The 12,571-nt window shown below is 48.2% G+C and overlaps 1 pseudogene; it reads right to left on the bottom strand.

Moving 5' to 3' along the window:
* Window positions 1–7,034: 7,034 nt before the first annotated feature.
* LOC122910153 lies at window positions 7,035–7,868 on the bottom strand (annotated as a pseudogene).
* Between the last annotated feature and the right edge of the window lie 4,703 nt (window positions 7,869–12,571).

Raw genomic sequence — 12,571 nt, 5'->3', positions numbered from 1 at the left:
TACATCCTGGTGTTCAATTTGGCCACGGCTGCTTTGGCTAATGGAACATTAATTTGCGCGACACAGCCAAAGGCTTGAAATTGCCTATGCACTGCGTCTTGCTCTCACGCACCTCTGCCATGGAGACAATGAGGGCAAGCCTAAACCAGCCTGCAGGCCCCAAAAAGAGGATGAGAGACATGTGGAGCAGAGATTGCCCCAGCTGAGCCAGCCTCCGTCATCTGTCCCCCAACCAACTCACAAACCCAGATGAAGAAATGAGTGTTATTTTAAGCCACGGGGTTATGTAGCATTTTGCAGAATTAGTGAACTAATTAATACACCATGTGATAAAAATGTCTGCCATCAAGATAAATAAACATATGACTGACAGGAGTAAGGAAAATGATCAGGGTCTGCTTGACTAGGGTTGCCTGATTTAGGAAAAGTATAAGACCTAAAGAAATTTATATCAGATAGACGTTAAATAATTTTTTAGTATAGGTAGGTCCCACGCAATATTTGGGAAATACACTAAAAGAATCATTGTTTACTTAAATTATGTATTTAGCTGGGCATCCTATTCTGGCTGATTCACAAGAGTCAGACTATGTAGAAAACACCTGTGTGTAAATGTGGGCCTGAGCTAGAAAATGAGAGGTGAAAATCAGAAGTCCACCTCCTCTACTCTTCATCAGGCAATAAGTACTTATTTAGGGCAGGTGATAAGTCTCTGATGTAGCCTTTCCTAGGGGGAGGAAGTCATTGAAAAAGCTGCCTGGGGATGCCTGGGTGGCTCAGTTGGTTGGGCGGCTGCCTTCGGCTCAGGTCATGATCCCGGCGTCCTGGGATCGAGTCCCACATGGGGCTCCTTGCTCGGCAGGGAGCCTGCTTCTCCCTCTGCCTCTGCCTGCCTCTCTGTCTGCCTGTGCTCGCTCTCTGTCCCTCTCTCTGACAAATAAATAAAATCTAAAAAAAAAGAAAAAAAAAAAGAAAAAGCTGCCTGAAATGTTAAGAGGGATGGGCTTGCCAGTGGTTGGGGAAAGTCTCTTGGGGCCTTATTATTGAAGCACTCTAAAACTGGGGTTCATGGGAAGGCCTGGTTCCAGCAGCCCATGGTAGTACAGCAAGCATCCCTCCCAACTTGAAACCTGCATCCCTTTTGCTGGATCCAGGACACGTTTTCCGGGTTACAGCACCATCAGTCTGTGAGGTGCCTGCAAGGGAAAGGTGTTGAGGGGGTTGGGGGAGGGGGCATCCCGGGCCCAGGAAGGGACTGTCCAAGGACTGTTGTGAAGATATCAGGCCAGTAGGGAACAACCAGTGAAGCCAGGGGGGCTGGATGAAATCAGAAAGTAGAAAGTGAACGCGGAGGAGGTCAGAGTGCAGAAAAGCCACACCGTGGGGCACCACCCTCCACCTCCATCTCTCTCTCCAGCACATTCAGACCAGTCGCTGTCTGGGGCTTTGCACAAGCTAATTGGCTATTTTTGTGAATAATCGCCAACTCAACCCAGGAAGAAATTCCATGCTGTCAGCCAACAGCACAGACTGTTGCAGGAAAAATGACACAACTCCATCCTCTGGGCAAACTTGCAAATTATTACAAATTTCCCCGTTTCTCCTCCGCTCGAAGCTGGCTGGAGAAGAGCGTCAGTTTTTCCATGGAGATAGGAGACTTTTTCTCCATTTGATTTCTCATGATCAAGCAAATCTTTAGGGCTCTTCACCTTCATTCCTGGTTCCCTTTCCCCTGACATCGAAATCGGACCTGGGCAGGCCCAGCTCCGAAGCACTTCGCTTCTCAGGACGGAGACACTAGGCTCAATGACACGTAGTCTTGGTCAAAGACAGATAAATCTGAAAGGGACGCTGGCCATCTAAAATTTTGCACCCCTAATAAATGAAATCATGAAAACCAAACGCGCATAACATGGTCACCAGTGGAGAACAGTCTTGACACAAACCATAACCCGTGCAGCTGAGGACCAAGGTCTACCTAACCACTGATAACCCTGCCTCTGAAGGCCGACAGAACCCACTACTCGGCTTTCTGCAGACCCAGCCTCCCCCTCACGTGCTGCTTGTAAATTTCACACCCTCTCTCCACTTGGATTCAATTCAATTAATAATTATTAAGCCCCTGTGGTGCTCATCACACCATACTAGGCTCCAGAGGAATACAACAATTAATAATGCACAGGGTCTTGCCTCAGAAGGAAAGGAAAGCTACAAATTGCTGTCCCGTGGAAAAAGACCAAGAAGGACCCACGATGGTTCTAGCAGCCACTGGAGCAGGGGATGTGGAGAGCTGCTCCTTGGCAGGGAAGGCTGGGGGTGGGCAGGGCTGTCTGGTGGAAGAGGCAGCATTGGAGCTGGGCCATTATGGGCTTCAGTCATGGCCTCTAGGAGCTCAGGGAAGTCTAGGCACTGGGAGGGAACAAAGCTTTGGAGGGAGGGTGGCCCCAAAGCATAGGGTTTGTAAAGAGAGGAAGGAAAAGTCAGAACCTCAGAAGCACTTGCTCAGAGGAGTACCTGGAGTTTGGTTTGTAACCCCAGCCGGACCCCAGAGAGTGGTGGGCTCTCTGTTTCCCTGGGCACAGCTCAAAGCCCATCCCTTCCTCTCTTATGCAGAAAGCCAGATTCTAAAATAGTTTACCCAGAGAGCTCAAAGAATGAACCCTACGTATATCAGTGTTACATTGCCATCATGATTCCCTAGGCCTTCTCTTTAGAAGATCTCAAGGAGCTTAGCGCTGAGCGCCACCTCTCTCTGCGGATAAAGTAAATTCTCTCTGTTGCAAAAACTTCTGGAGCAGCAGGAAACCAACCTGTCAACAGAAATCGATTTATTCACTCAACTGGAATGACCTGACCCCCTTAACAGATCCCCCGAGAGGGAGCAGTTTACTTCATTCAACCCATAGGATGAGGCTGATATCCCATAATAACGCAACATCTTCGTGAGGAAGTCAGGGTAGAGATGACCATTCCCACTTAATAAACAAAGGAAATGAAGTGCAGTTTTCACAGTTACCCAAGAGAGATACTCACTCTTAGCCCATGAACGTGTTCCCAGGTCAGGCCAACAGAGGCTCAACGTAGCAGCTTCCGTAGGTACAAGATGATTTCCAGCCTGCCTTGGCATCGCTCTGTATCTGTTTCTCCCAACCAGAAAGCCAAATGCCAGAGCTGCTTTATCATGATAGGGACGGGGAAATCCAGTTTTACGGTTTTCCCCCCATTCATTCCTAATTATCGGTAGCCCCTGTTTCCTCCCTTCACACAGGTTCTTCCCGACCTCTCTTACTCTTTAGAACGATTTTTTGGGAAGTCCTTTCTGAATCCGCGGCTTGTAGGCTGAGGGAGAGCTCGGAGCCCCAACAGGCCAAGTCTCATTCTGTGACAAGCCCCCTCCGGGGATTTGGTCCTTGAGGAAGTGACATGTGCAACCGTGTCAGCCTCCAAAACTTCCACCTGGACTTGATCGCCCAGGGTCTCCAGACACTTGTGTGTGTTGATCTTGGGATGCAAAACAGCTGCTGGCCTTTGAGGCATCTCGGTAACTATGGAGACAGGAGCATAAACATCAGTGAGGATGTTAGGAAGCAGGCGCCCCTCTGAGGAGGGAAAGCATCGGCAGGGGCTGATTTGGCTCTGTCGGGTTCGTTACAAATGAGGAAGGCAGGGTTCCCAGGCCTCTCTTCGATCCGATGAGATGATTGCGGCTTTAGAGTGAGGCTCTGCTGCTCCCTTGGCCTTCCCTTGGCCCAGGTGCTGCTAGTCATTTGTTTACTCTGCAAATACATCCCGAGGGGACGCTAGGTGCCAGGCACATGGTGCAAGTGCCAGAAATGGAGGTGGGAGACAGAGTCCCTGCCCTCAGAGAGCTTCCCGGGGTGTGGGGCTTTCAGAGCTAAAACTGAGAAAGGCCTGGGCAAATTGGGACAATTTGGTAACTTCCTGGGGCGGGGCGAGGCGGGAGACGGACCTTTAACAAGGATACAAACGAACACGTTCAGTTCAAATAGTGATCAATACAACGAAGGAAACGACTAGTGTGATGTGATACGTTGTGAGCGAGGAGCAGAGGCTGGGGGGCAGGAGGAGGCGCCTGCTAACGTCAGGGGGAAGGGGGCCTCTCTAACACGAGGCCCCCAGAGCCAGGGACCTGTGCTGAGGGTCAAGGAAACAGGGACAGAGTTGGCAAGTCTGAGGAAAAGAAGGCAGGCCAGTGGAGCTGGAGTGGAACGAGCAGGGAAAAGAGGTCGGGAGGCCCACTGGGGGCAGGCGGGGCGGGGGCGGGGGCTGGGGCTGGGTGGGGGTTGCTGCAGGTCGCGGTGAGGCCCGGGGTTCTGGAACAGTACTCATCTAGCGAGCGACCTAGCATTTCTGCGGCGCAGATATTCTCAGGGGTTTTGCATACTTTCACTCACTCTCCATCCTCACGACAAAGGTACGTTCCTATCATTACCTCTTCTTGCCGCTAATGAAGAAACCCAGGCCCAGGGAAGGGTGAGAACGCTCCCAGGGTGGCAGAGCCACGGGGGGCGGAAAGTGGGGCTTCACGCCCAGGCGGTCCCGCTCTCTCATTTCCCCAGTCCGCCTCAGGTTGCAAGCAGCGGGGCACCGCGATCTGATTTATATTTGGGCCAAACCTGGTCCGCGGCCCGCTCCCCTGTGGGACTGACCCGCCCCAGCGCCGCGGGATCCCAGGGTTTGGCGGACTGCGCGCTCAAGCCCCAGATTAGCGGTGGGCTGGGCTGTACTATTTTCATAATGGGCTCCAAATGGAAGAAACCAGGGAGGTGAAAATATTATGGCATATTGCCTTTTTAACTTCCACTTTGCTTCTTTATAACCACCCTCGATATGTTATTCTTGCCCCTTGTTGAATGTAGAAAACAACATAACCATCCAACTGCAAAGACTGTAATATCAGCAGCCAAATTACTTTATTGGCTGTGGTTAACAATGGGTTTTCTCTCCTCCACCGTTTCTGATAAAATGTTTGCACAGCATTATATGGGGAAATATATAGCTACAGCAATAAAAAACGAACAAGGATAATTTGTGTGTTGGCATTTCCACAATAGAATGTCAAATATTTCATACTCTGGCGATACTGAGCCTTTCTACGCTCGCTGCTACTTTCTTTGAAAAGAATGCTTTATGTTCATTTTATTATTAATCTTAAGCTGCACATATACATTATATACACTCTTTTCATATGATGTTTCTCAAACAATAATCTAAGGTCTGTAATAAAAACAAGTATGTCTTGAACATTGAAAATGACACCACGTCAGATGAACTAACGGCAGTTGCTACTGATGGAGACCACCCTGTCCTCCTTTCATGTGATGTCTGCGTCCTTTTCAGAATTCCTTGCAGTGATCACTTTTACAAAGGGAGTTGGTTGCTTTTACAGAGCGCGATGATCAATCAAAGCAGACTCATTTCTCTCATTATTCCTCCAGTTCTTTATACAGAAACTTTTTAGCTGGTGGGACAGGATCATCAGAGAAATTTAACTAGGAATCATCACTTAATTTTTTTTTTTTTAAGATTTTATTTGACAGGGAGAGACACAGCAAGAGAGGGAACACAAGGAAGGGGAGTGGGAGAGGGAGAGGCAGGCTTCCTGCTGAGCAGGGAGCCTGATGCAGGGCTCAATCCCAGGACCCTGAGATCATGACCTGAGCCGAAGGCAGAGCCACAGGCACCCCATCACTAGAAATCATCACGTTTTAAGAGTGCTTACTGATCACATACAGTAAGATGAGTTGAAAAGTAATCTGTATGCATCATTTGAAGTTAGGGCTTTTTTATTCTCAAGAAATAGCTTTTAAATTAAACCACAGTAGATATTTTCAATAGGAAAGTATCAAAGTGGAAAAAAAGGGGCAGGAGAGACCTATGGTGAATTCTCATTTTGCATTTCAAAAAGAACACTCAGAAGCATAAGGGTCCCATCCCCAAAGCTCCCTGTGTTACGTAGGCATCCCGTGAGGACCTCACATGGGTCACCTGGTTTGCCATCCAAGTACAAGTCTACAAAAGATGTGATGGGGGTCCAGGAAGCCTCTAGAGGGTGAGAACCTAGAACCTGAGCTGAGTGGTCTTCAGAAGGGCCAGCAAGATCAGGTGGTTTCAGACTTGAGTACACACCTCATATCTGGTGTTACATGTTTTAGTTTTTTTTTTTTTTTTTTTTTTTTTTTTTGGCAAAGACTGAAACAAGTCACTTTTCACACCCCAGTGTGAGCAGTGGGTGAAGATGTCATGAACACTTGCCATCTGACAATTGGATACTTGGTATCCAGGTTGTGGGAATGGGGACAGTGGGTGTGATGGGTTGAAGAGGGGTCTCCCCAAGATTCGTCCACATGCAGATCCCCAGACCTGTGAATAATACCTTATATGGCAAGAAGATGTGGTTAAATTAATCTTCAGAAGAGGAACCTATCCTGGATTATCTAGGCAGACTCTAAATGTAACAATCTAACAATGGGGCAGGAGTTTTGACACAGACCCACATAGAGATGAAGTGATCTGAAAACGACGCAGAGACCAGAGTAATGTATCCACGAGCCAAGAATCGCTTGCCACCACCAGGGGAGGCAAACAATCTCCACAAAGTCCGGGTAGGAAGTGCAACCCTGCTGACTCCTTGATATCAGCCTCTAGAACTGTGAGAGACTACATTTCTGTTGTTTTAAGACAAGTTTGTGGCAATTTATTATAGAAGCCGTAGAAAACTAGCACAATGGGTAGTAGGCAGGGGGAGAAAGAAGGGATTTTTTTCCTTTGAAAGAGAACTTATTATTACTTTTTTAAAAAGACTTATTTATTTGCGAGAGCGGGGGAAGGGCAGAAGGAGAGGGAGCGAATCTCAAACAGACCCCACAGTGAACTCGAAGCCCCGACGCAAGGCTCTATACCGGGACCCTGAGATCAAGACCTGAACGGAGATCAAGAGTTGGATGTTTAACCAACAGAGCCACCCAGGCACCCTTGTAACTTTTATAGACAGAAAATTCATCAGTGTACACTTAACTCAGTTTGGCAGCCAGTTCTTTAGCCTTTGCCTTTTCCAGTTTGGCGAAGTGAACCACCCACTTTGGACCCCAATACTGTCTCCCCGGGGCTGGAGGATCTCATCGTATCTGTCACTGTCATTGGTCCCGACAGATTTCACCTGCTTAGCCAGAGCTCCTTTGTCTTCTGAGTTAACCTGCGTGAAGGCGACAGTGGTGCAGGTCCTCCTGGGGACCAGATGGCCCAGCCTGGCCTTCCCCCTGATAATGCAATAGGGGACCCCCATCTTACAATACAGGGCAGACAGGAAGACAACGGTCTCGGGGGACCCACGTCATGTGCAATCACCACCGGCTGAGTTGTCTTATTTTCCACTAAGGTGGTGACAGTATTAACCCCAGCTTGGAGGACAGGTGGCTTCATAGTGGGGACATCCCCTTTGCCCGCAACTTCCTCCTCAGCCCGGAACAACAGTCTCTGCTTCTCCTCCTGCTGCGTCCCTCCTCTTCATCTGTGGGCGCTTAGGCAGCTGAGTAGCTGTTTGGTGGCCCAAGGTCCGTGGGAGTTTATTAATCACTGGAGGTACTTGGAGATTTGCTAGAGAATAGCCTTTTGCCTCTGCAGCCAGATGTAGTGGGATCATTTGACAGAGTGGGTAAGGTCCCTTCTGGACTGGAGGTCCTTTCCGCTGCTAAAATTCTTGGCCTTTTCTCAAACGGGATTGATGCTTTCTTGGCCTCCTGCTGCTTCAGAGTAGCAGGGGCTAGGGCCCCCTTCGTCTCCTTTGCCTTCTTGCCTTTTGGCATCTTGGGTGGTTGGAGGAAAGAGAAGGAAATTATTTTTTAGCGGCATCCTCAAGGAAGCTAGAACCTTCTGTTGAGTCACTGTGCAAGGAGTCTGGGAGCTGGCAAAGAGGCACAACCTCCTGCGGCGAGCTGCATCCTAAGACGGCCATGACCTCCACTCCCTGGGGTTTATCCTGTGGCTGTTATGGCTCATGGCACAGAGATTTTGCAGCTGTAGTTAAGATTACTAATCAGCTGGATTTCGGAACAGATTATCCCTGTGGCTCCAACCTGGTCACATAAGCCCTGTGAATGCAGAGAGTCTTCAACAGGTAACAGAAAGGAATAGGGAAAGGAACGGAAGGGGAAGAGGGAGGGGAGGGGAAGAACATCATTGGGATGCACTCCAGCTGGCCTGGAAGAAAGCAAACATCTACAATGGGAGCCCTTGCCAGAGAAGGTGGGCTCTAGCTGCTGAGAGAGATGCCCATGTGACAGTAAGGGAAAACAGAGACCTTACACGTAGAGCCATAAGGAAGACGACTCTGCCCACAGTTATTGAAAAGAGAACTGCGAGGCCCCGAGGAGGACCACAGCCTCAGCCCACACCTTGATTTGACTTTGTGATACTTGGAACAGGCAAGAATCCAGACACTCTGTGCCTGACTTTTGATCTACAGACCCATAAGCTAGTAAGTAGGAGTTGTTTCAAGCTGCTGGGTGTGTGGTAATTTGTTACACAGCAAAAGTAACTGATACACACCCCCAATTGCAGAACTGACCTGGATGAACAGAGAGGCTGCAGGTATGAGAGAGTTTTCTCCAGTGTCTTGCCCCTACTCATTCCCCACCTTCCTCCATCACCAGGACACACATACCTCTGTGTGCTGGGACTATAAACGATCTTCTGAAGCTCAGAACACATGTCTATCATCTGATCCATCCACATTAATCCTGAAGGAATAAGATTCTCACCCTAGCAGATCCTCTAGGCAGGTGCTAAAATCACGTGATACAGAGAATAAACTTGCCAGTTCCCAAATGGAATCCCATTTGTGGGACGTGCACACGTGCACATGAACACACATGCACACACACAGCTGCCGATCTAAATGTTACCATATATTTTGCCCATTTTCAAGAGGAAGAAACTACAGATTTTCACCATTCTAACCAAGAAGAAAACTGCCCTGGACTCAATCTGAGAGTAAATCTCATCTCTCTACACCCACTCCAGCCCCCCGTCATTTCCTTTAAGTCTCTGGAATGTGCTATGCCACTCCCTGGGCTAGGGCATTTTGATTTTCACAAGCTTTCCATCTGCCTGAAGTAGTCTTTCTTCCACTCTTCTTCTTCTTCTTCTTTTTTTTTTTTTTAAGATTTTATTTATTTATTTGACAGACAGAGATTACAAGTAGACAGAGAGGCAGGCAGAGAGAGAGAAGGGGAAGCAGGCTCCCTGCTGAGCAGAGGCCAATGTGGGGTTCGATCCCAGGACCACAGGATCGTGACCTGAGCTGAAGGCAGAGGCTTTAACCCACTGAGCCACCCAGGTGCCCCTCCTCCACTCTTCTAATGCCTGAGTCCATCCTTTTTTTTTTAGTATATGTGCTGCCGAAGCGAGCACTGCCTGAGTCCATCCTTAAGGTTTCAACTTAAACACAATTCCCCAAAAACTCCTTTCTCTGACTCCCCAGTCTAATGTGTCCCCCAGTTCCTGCTCTTCCCTTTCTTGGCACTTTGTCACATTCTGTGATTATATATTGACTTCTCTGGTCTGCTTGCTGGGCCACTAGAATATAGCTTTATATATTATTCAGCACTCTCTTGGTGGAAAGCAACAGAAATCCTCTCTGGCTTGGTTAAACTACAGAAGACCAGGAGCTTGTAGAATTCAAAGACGACACAGCCTCTGCAAGGGCAGGAATGATGGATACTGTAGACCTTCTCAGCCCTTCTCCCACATTTCCAGCCACTTCAGAAATGTGGGCACCACTACTCATGTTGCAGATTCCTAGGAGAGGGCTTCTGGTAGGTCAGGTTGGGTTGAGTTTCTGCTCTCAGACATCACTGCAAGTGCCAGTGATGGGCCCAGTGTGAGAACAAGAAAGCACAATCTGTTACTTTGTTATTAGGTGGGAGGAGGGATGAGATGGATGGCTTTCAGTAGGCAGCATACCAGCTTTACCACTTTGTCTGAACCCGGACTGTGGGAAAGGCTCTGGACTGAGCAGTGCTACTGTGTCCGTGGGTCTGGCTTTCTTAGCCTTCTTGCAGGTCTTTTAGTCTTTGGATAGTACATGTCTCCAGCAGGTGTTACCACAATCAAGAGGCTTTATCGTCCTATGCCTTTACACTACAGATGAAGTATTTGTGTCTCCCCCAAATTCATATGAAACTAAATCTGCAGTGTGATGATATTAGGAATTGGGGCCTTTGGGAGGTGGTTAGTGCCCTTATAGAAGAGGCCTCCTTCTGCTATGTGAGGACACGATGAGAAGGAACCTGTCAATGAGCCAACAAGTTCCTCTCACCAGGCAATGATGAATCTGTCATGACCTTGATCTTGGACTTTCCAGTCTCCAGAGCAGTGAGAAACAAATTTCTACTGTTGATAAGTCACTCAGTCCACGATATTTTGTTACAGCTGCCCAAACACACTACAGAGATTGGTACTGAGAAGTGGGGTGCTGCTCTAACAAAGACCTCAAGGTGAAGGTGGGTTTGGAGCCAGGTGATGGGCAGAGGGTGGAGGAAGTTGGAGATGTGTGCTAGAAAAGCCTACACTGTTGATGAATGAAGCTTTAAGGGCAATTCCGATAAGAGCTCAGAAAGAAGAGAGAGCCGGAGAGGAAGCTTCCATCTTTCTAGAAAACACTTGAGTGATCTTGAACAGAATGTTCACAGAAATATTCAGGTGAAAGGCCATTCCGATGAGGTCTCTGATGGAGATAAGGAACATGTTACTGGACAGTGGTGGAAAGGCCATTCTTGTAATCAAGAGGCAAAGGACTTGGCTGAATTGTGCTCAAGTTCTAGTGTTTTGTGGAAGGTAGAGTTTGTAAGCGATGAACTTGGATATTTAGCTGAAGCTATTTTTTTTTTTTAAAGAGTCTATTTATTTATTTGACAGACAGAGATCACAAGTAGGCAGAGAGGCCGGCAGAGAGTGAGGGGGAAGCAGGCTCCCTGCTGAGCAGAGAGCCTGATGTGGGGCTGGATCCCAGGATGCTGGGATCATGACCCTCTGAGCCACCCAGGTGCCCCTTAGCTGAAGCTATTTCTAAGCCAGCCAACTGTTGAATAGCCTGTGTTCTCCTGACAGTGCATAGTTAAATTCAAAAAGACAGAAATGGCTTCAAGATGGAATTTTTCATCAAAAAGGAAGCAGAACTTAAAGATTTGGAAAATTCTCAGCCTATTTATTTTGTAAAAAAGAAATGAGGCGGGTGTTGGGCAGAGAACACTAAGGGTGTGGCCTAACCACATTTGATCAGGAGACTGTATGACTCAGCCACCTCATCAGAAGCCTGGAGCTATTGTCCGAGACGATGGAAGAACAGCCACCTGAGGGAACTCGGGAAGTCATCAGAGTGGTTATAAAAATGGGGCTTCTAGTGCCTGCCGGACCTCTGTCTTCCCATCAGCAGCTCTGCTTCCCACACTTAGGGTAGGAGCTGGTGGGGGAGGGAAGATGCCAATGTTTCTGAGCCCCTGGGGACCCAGGGCACTGTGGCCATCCCTCCAGCGGGAACCAGCAGATTTCACCGGTGTCTGAGTGGCACTGTTTCTCCAGAAGCTGTGGGGGCATGGCTGCTGCCCCCCAGATTTCAAAAGATGCCCAGACACAAAGCTGGGGGAAGGGTCATTAGGCTAAGCTCTGGGGACAGGGGCTCCTGGGATCTTGGGGGGTCCAACTCCTGTCTTGTAAAGATGCAAGGGGTTGGTGGGGGCAGGACCTCCACCCCAGTGGGTCCTGAAGGGGAGACTCCTGCCCCAGTGGGCCTGGAGGGCAGAACATCAACCACAGAGGCTTACTCTCATGCCTTAGATTTTTTTTTTTTTTTTGGAAGATTTTATTTATTTATTTATTTATTTGAGAGAGAGAGAGAGAGAGTGAGCGAGAGAGAGAGCGAGAGCGCACACGCAACAAGCAGAGGGAGAGAGAAAAGCAGACTCCTTGCGGAGCAGAGAGCCTGACTTGGGACTTCATCCCAGGACCCCAAGATCATGACCTGAGCTAAAGGCAGACGCCCAACCGACTGAGCCACCCAGGTGCCCCTCATGCCTTAGGATTTAATGTTGTTTTTGGACTTATTTGGAACATGTCATTCCTTTAATAAGTTTTTGGACTTATTTGGAACATGTCATTCCTTCCTTCTTTTGTATTTCTCTCTTTGAAATGGGAATGTCTATCTTGTAACTGCCCACCATTATATTTTGGAAGCACATAATGTGTTTGATTTCATAGGTTCATAGCTGGAGAGGAATTGCCTAAGGACAAATTGGGACTTACGCCTCCCCTCTATCTGTCTGGATGATATTTATCTGAGACTCTGGACTTTGACTTTGGAGTTGATGCTGGAACAAGTTACGGCTTTGGGGCCCATTGGGATGGAATGAATGTATTTCACATGCCAAAAGAATATGATGTTAAGGGCCTGGAGCAGAATGTCATAGAATATTTGTGAATACCAGTCTACAGTATTTTTTTCTAGACTAAGGCAGCAGATGAACCAGATACCATATGCTAGCCCAGCATGCGT

Source organism: Neovison vison, chromosome 6 (genome assembly GCF_020171115.1).
Source record: "Neovison vison isolate M4711 chromosome 6, ASM_NN_V1, whole genome shotgun sequence".
Lineage (NCBI taxonomy): Eukaryota > Metazoa > Chordata > Mammalia > Carnivora > Mustelidae > Neogale > Neogale vison.
Note: the sequence above shows the minus strand (reverse complement) of the source record. Positions and strands in the feature narration are given on the sequence as shown.